Source organism: Tupaia chinensis, unplaced genomic scaffold (genome assembly GCF_000334495.1).
Source record: "Tupaia chinensis unplaced genomic scaffold, TupChi_1.0 Scaffold000609_1, whole genome shotgun sequence".
Lineage (NCBI taxonomy): Eukaryota > Metazoa > Chordata > Mammalia > Scandentia > Tupaiidae > Tupaia > Tupaia belangeri.
The window spans coordinates 1,111,633-1,118,499 of NW_006160128.1; the positions used below are offsets into that span (position 1 = coordinate 1,111,633).

The following is a 6,867-nucleotide window of genomic DNA, read 5'->3' on the forward strand; positions in this document are numbered from 1 at the left end:
ACCAGTGGAGGCAGGCAGCAGACAGTAAAACCAATCAGTAGAGGGGCTAGCAGGTGGCGTGGTGGTTAAGGTGCTGGGCTCCCACATGACCGACTACAGTTTGAGTCCCTGACTTGGAAGCTTGCTTTCTCACTTTCTCATTCAGTTTCTCTCTGGTGAGCCCTATCGTACATGAAATAAAATAATAAAATTAGATCATTCTTTAAAACAAACAGTAGATAATGCAATCTAGTCTGATGGTGAGGAGAGTGAAACGGGGATGGGTGGAGGGGGCAGTTGGGGACTGGAGTAGAAGGAGGGGAGCTGTTTGGGCGTGGCGGGCAGGGAAATCCTCTGCAGACAGGACACTGGACAGAGGACGGAGTGTGGATTTGAGAGGAAGGGCATTGCAGCCAGAAGGAACAGCAAGCACAGAGGTTCCGAGGCTAGAAGGAATGTGGCCTATGTGAGGCGTCATAAGAAGGCTGGAGGCAGGCGCCACTTGTGGGGTCCAGCGTGCTCTCTGTGTGTTGGGAAGCCGTGGAGGTCTGGGGCAGAGGAATGGCACGAGGTGCCTGGGCTGTGCCAGGATCACCCTGGCTGCTGTGTTAACAGATGACTGGGGTGAGCAGGGAGCAGGGAGACCCACAGGAGGCCGCTGCACTTGGTGGGCGAGGCAACAGCTAGGAGATTAGCTTCAGAGGTGGCTGTGCTGGGCGGACGCAAAGCTGCTGGTGCACTTCGAAGATCTGGCTGACAGGATCTGGTAATGACGTGGGGGCGGGGCACGACGGGTGGGAAGACATGAACTTCTGAGGGGCCAGGGAGGTGAGAGAGGTTACAAATTTTCTTCAGGACACATGGCTGAGGACATGCTGAGTGTGCAGTTGGACATGTGGGTCTGTGGGTCCAGAGGGGGAGGCGCTGGGGGAGATTAGGCTGGAGACACGTCTCATCGGCCTCTAGCTGGAAGTGACAGCTGGGAGAGCTGGGATCCCCTGGAGAAGCAGATGGGAGGGGAAGAGGCGGGAGGGCTGAGCCCTGGGCCTGCCAGCCCACAGACTGGAAAAGAGGCAGGGGAGAGGGAATGCTGGACTGAGCCTAGTAGGATGGGGACAACCCCGAGCTGGTCACACTGGCAAGCTGGAGGTTGTGACAACTTCGATCAGAGCAGCTTCATGGGGTGGCAGGACGCAGGCCTGCTAAGAGTCCGGGACTAGATGGGACAGAAGGAGGGGGAGATGCAAGATAGCCAACGAGTTGAGGGATTTTGCTCTGACAGGGAACAGAGAAATGGAACAGTAGACTGGCCAGTTGGATGTGCAGGGGAGAGGGAGAGGTCACTGGGTGTGACACCCAGTCACCCCGAAGGCCTGGCAGGGAGGTTGCAGAGCTGCAGAGCAGATGGATGTGTTACTCAGGAGGCAGCCGTGGCCTCCCTGAGCATTGGAGGGAGGGAGGAGAGACAGGGCGGGAGTGGCAATGACCCTGAGGAGACCGAGGGCCTCTGCTGGTGACCTGCTCACTTGCCTGAAGTGGTACCATTGCAGTTTTGGGAAGCCAGATGTTTAGAGCTGTTTGCAAAAAATTCAAATCATGTAGCAGATGGCAACTTTAAAGTCTCCTTTCCTACCCCATTGACCCCTGCACAGGGTCAACATGGAGAAGAGCAGCTAAAGGGAACGATGCAACCTGAAGCTTAGAGTGTAGCTGGGATGGAGGCTGGTGGCGGAAGGACCTGAAAGAGAGGCTGGGCTCCCGGCGGAGCTCCTGTGGACAGAGGCCGAACATTCCCGGGCTTGGGGCAGGGCAGGGTGCAGGTCTGGACAGAAAGGCTGGACTGTGACGCAGCAAGCCGAGGTCAGCCTCCTGACCAGGGACCTCACTTGCCACTCGAAGATGTGTCGACTTAGGAACCCATCAGCTACACAGAGGGCTGGCGACAGGAAGGCTAAGTGGCCCCCGACAGGGAGAAGCCCTTCCCACTGCCTCAGTCTTCCCAAAGGGCTACTCCTGACTCTGAAATAAAAGGGTATCCTTTGCATCGACCTTCCCCCCACCACGGTGAATGGTCACACCACAATCCCTTCTCCTCTGTTTCTGCCTCCTTTCAAGATTTTGGGCTGGCATACCCAACACACATGTGCCTGGTGTGTTTTTCAAGATGTCGGGTCCAGGATTTGAACCATGCAGTCACCCATGTGAGATCCATCTGCCTTAACCATCATGCCACTGCCTGGTCCCAACTCATAAACTCATAGAAAGAAATAAGTAAATAAACTTTTTTTTAAGAGAGAGGTTTTTTTTTTTTTTTTTTCCTATAAGGCTCCTGTGGTCCCTGGAGAGACAGAGAAAGAAGGCGAGACATCATCCCCTGAGGGGGAATGGCCATGCCACAATCCCTTCTCCTTCATTCTCCTCTCAGGGTTTTGGATACGCATGCACATGCAGTTGGTGTGAGTTTGAAGCTGCTGGGTCTGGAGTTTGAACTGTGGTCGACCACATGAAAGTCCAGTGACATAACCATTATGCCATCTGCTGGTCCCAGTAAATAAGCTTTTTTTTTTTTTTTTAAGAGAGATTTTTTGCTATTGGGCGTGTGTGTTCCCTGGAAAGACAGAGAGAAAGAAAGTGAGAAATCACCCCCGAGGGGGATGGCCATACTGCAGTCCCTTCTTCTCCTCCAATCTCTTCTCAGGATTTTGGGCACACATGCACACATGCCTGGTATGAGTTTGAAGTCACCGGGTCCTGGACTCGAACCACTGTCAACCATGCAGGAGTCCAGCAACATAACCATTATACCATCTGCTTGTCACCCCAGTAAATAAACTTTTTTTTTAAGAATTATTTTATTGGGACTGGCAGGTGGTGTGGTGGTTGAGGGCGCTGGACTCCCACATGGCCAACCATGGTTCTGGTCCCAGACCTGGTGGCTTGCTTTCTCACTTTCTTTCTCTCTCTCTCCCCCTCTCTGATCAAATTTAAATAAATAAATAAAATAATTCTAAAAGAAAAAAAAACTGTGTAAGCTATAAAGAAAAATATTTTTAATTAATTTATTTACTTATTCATTTTAATTTGACCAGAAAGGGACAGAGCGAGAGAAAAAGAGAGAGAGTGCAAAAACAAGCTGCCAGGCCCGGGACTCGAACTACAATCGGCTATGTGAGAGTCAGCGCCCTTAACCATGATGCCACCTGCCAGCCCCAGTAAATAAACTTTTAAAAAGACATTTATTTGGGACTTAGATCCCAGGGTAGCTCTAGGTAGATTCAGCGGTCCCAGGATATAAGAAAAGACTCACCATGACCATGTTATGTTTTTATCTCAGGCCTGTTGTCTCGTGGTTACAAGATGGCTTCCATATCTCTCGGAATCTTGCACTCATGTGAGAGCTGAAGGTTGGGAAGACGGCACAGATCCAAGGTGGTAAGAGAGCTTTGTTGTGAGTTCTCTGTTTTTATCACACAGAGAAGAAGCTTTTCCAGAAACCCTGCAACAGATTCTCTTTGGTTCTCACTGAGCAAAGGTCACCCTTAACCGCAGGGGACTCTGGGAAAATTAAATTTTGGTTCCTTGTTTTTGTTGTTGTTGTTTAAATTTTTGCCATAGGAATATGTGCTTGCTAGAGAGAGAGAAAGTGAGAAATCACCTCCCCACCCCAGGAGAAATGGTCACACAGGAATCCCTTCTCCTCCATACTCTTGGGATTTGGGGTACACACACGTGCCCAGCGTGTTTTTCAGGCCATCAGGTCTGGGACTCGAACTGCTGAGAGCTGTATGGGATCCAGTTCCGTAACCACGGCATTACTTGTTGACCTCATCTCCTTCTTTCTTCCTTCTTTCTTTTTAAATTTGCCTTGGAACCAGCAGATGGTGTAATGGTTATGTCCTATGTGGTTGACTAGGGTTTAAGCCCCTGACCTGGCAGCTTAAAACTCATACAGGGTGTGTGTGTGTGTATGCCCAAGAACCTGGGGGGAGAATGGTGGAGAAGGGATTGCAGTGTAGCAGGGGGAGAATGGTGGAGAAGGGATTGTAGTGTAGCCATCCACCTGGGGAGTGCTTTCCTCTTTCTGTCTCTCTCTCTCTCTCTCTCTGTCTCTCCAGCGAGTGCATGAGCCCTATAGCAAAAAATCTCTCTTGAAAAAAATTGCCACAGGGCACATCCACTTGTCAGAGAGAGAGAGGGGAAAGAAGCAAGAACGCATCCCCAGGGAGGATGCCACTCCACAGTCCCTTCTCCTCTGGGGATTTTGGGAATGCACGCTTGCACACGTGCCTGGTGTGTCTTTCAAGTCGTTGGTTTGAGACTTGAACTATGTGGTTGGCCATGTGGGATTCAGTCACCTTAACCCTGTGCCAGCAGCCGGTTTGACTTTTTCATTTTCTGCTGTGTGAAGAAGCAGCTGGAGAAGGGAGTTGGAAAGAGCTATTAGTAGCCAGGCAACCGTGCACACCATATGGTGCACACGAGAGGTGGCGCGGGCAGGAGGGCACTGCTGTATAGTACTGCAGCCTGATGGGGAGGCCCGGGTTCAGGTCCTGCGTCAATCTGAACCTTTCGGGAGAAACCATGGGTGAGCCTGTGATCCTGGCTGACTGCACGATGAGTGTGGTGAGTCCCTGTCAGGACTTTTTGTCCTTTCTCTCACATGAAAGAATAAATACATTTTTAAAAATGCATACATGGAGCCAGCAGGTGAGGTAGTGGCTAAAGCACTGGATTCCCACCTGGCCGGCTGTGATTCGAGTCTGGACCTGGTGGTTTGAAAAATCATCCTAGACCCATGTGTGTGCGTGCCCAAAATCCCGGGCAGAGAATGGAGAAGGGATTGTGACCAACCCCACCTCTCTCTGTCTCTCTCCGGCAACCATGGCAAAACCTGTGGCATACGCTCTATGGCAAAAACCTCAAAAAAAAAAAATACATACATGAAATAGAAACACGAAGGGGCAAACTTAAATCCAATAATTAATTCATTTAATTATTTAATGGAAATATAGGAAAGATTAGTGACTTCTATTAATTTTCTGTTGTTAATTTATTTGGTCAATTAATTGATCATTTCTCTGATTTGCTTTATATTTATTCAGATAAAAAAATCAAAAGCATTTTTCTATCAAATGCAAGCTTCAAGCCATCAGGTGGCATGGAGGTGACAACAACTGGATCCCACATGGCCAGCTATGTGGTTCAAATCCTGGATCTGAAGGCACCAGCAGATGGCATAGTCATTATGTTGCTGGACTCCCACATAGTCAACCACGGTTCAGGTCCCAAACCTGGTGGCATAAAACTCATGCAGTGCATGTGTGCATGTGCGCCCAAAATCCCAAGAGGTGAACGAGGAGAAGGGATTGTGGCGTGGTCATTCCCTGCCCCCAGGAGGTGATTTCTCACTTTCTGTCTCTGTCTCTCCAGCAAGCACACATGCCCTATAGGAAAAAAAAAATCTCTCTTAAAACAAAGCAAAACAGGGGACCAGCAGGTGGCGTGGTAGTTAAGGTGCTGGACACTCCCACATGGCCGACCAGGGTTCAAGTCCTGAATCTGGTGGCTTGCTTTCTCGCTTCCTCTCTCTCTCACTCTCAACCTCTGTCTCTCTTTGGAAATTAAAAAAGGAACGAATGAAGAAATAAAATAAAATAAATAATTATTAATAAAAACAACACAAAGCAAAACAAAAGAAAACAAAACAAAACAAATCCTGGACCTGGTGGTTTGAGAATCACACTGGGCATGTGTGCGTACATGCTCAAATCCTGAGAGGAGACTGGAAGTGAAGAGATTGAGACATGGCAATCCGCCTTCAGGGATGATTTCTCATTTTCCCCTTCTCTCTCTGTCTCTGTCTCTGGTGAGTGTACACAGCCTATTAGCAAACTAAAAATAAAATAAAATACAAGCTCGCTTGGGCCAGTAGGTGACGCAGAGGTTCAGGTGGCTGGATCCCACATGGCTAACTGCATGTTTGGAATCACAGAGTCGTTGGCTTGTGAAACACTCAGGATGCATGTGTGTGCATGCCCCAAATCCTGAGAGAATGGAGAGAAGGGGTTGCAGGGTGGCCATCCCCTGTAGGGGTTCTTCCTCATTCTCTCTCTCTCTCTGTCTCTCTCTCTCTCTCTCTCTGTCTCTCTTCAAGTTTGCATCCTATAGCAAACTAAAAAAAATACAAGCTCCTTTGAACGCATGAATTCTCTTTGGAATGTAAATTTTGTGTATTTTTCCTGGCTAAGAAGTCACAACACTCAGTAAAAATAGAGGTGAAGGCCCAGCAAATGGCAAGGTGATTAAAGCTCTGGATTCCCACATGACTGACTGGTTCAAGCCCCAGACCCAGTGACTTGAAAATCAGTTGGGCACGTGTATGCCCCAAATCCTAAGCACAGAATGGTGAGCAGGGACTGTGGCAAGGCCATTCTCCCTGGGGGGTGGTAATTTCTCACTTTCCCTCTCTCTGTCTCTCCTTGTCTTTCTCTGGCAAGCACATTCGCCCTATGGCAAAAACCTTAAAAAAAATAGATAGATACATACATAGACGATAGATGATAGATAGAGATAGATATAGAGAGATAGACTGCCATCCTGGGAACACTGGGTAAACAAGTGTGTATGTGCCTGGGACCTGGCTGGCTGAGACTGGGGTGGCTCACAGCGTGAGGACCCTACTGAGGGTGACTATTTTATTTTAATTTATTCATTCATTTATTTTAATTTGGCCAGAGAGAGAGAGACAGAGAGAGAGAACGTGAGAATGCAAACCACCAGATCCCGGGACTCAAACCATGGTCGGCCATGTGGGAGTGTCCAGCGCCTTAACCGCCATGCCACCTGCTGGTCCCTTGAGGGTGACTATTTCTCTGTCTCTCTCTCTCT

General features: G+C 49.0%; 1 long non-coding RNA gene across 1 annotated transcript in view; it reads left to right on the forward strand.

Moving 5' to 3' along the window:
* The window catches only part of LOC114009725 (uncharacterized), a 14,665-nt gene that overhangs the window by 822 nt on the left and 6,976 nt on the right, over positions 1-6,867 (forward strand). The window contains exon 2 of the long non-coding RNA XR_003551111.1: positions 3,314-3,411. This is a non-coding gene — a long non-coding RNA (uncharacterized LOC114009725). The remainder of the gene's footprint in view (positions 1-3,313; positions 3,412-6,867) is intronic.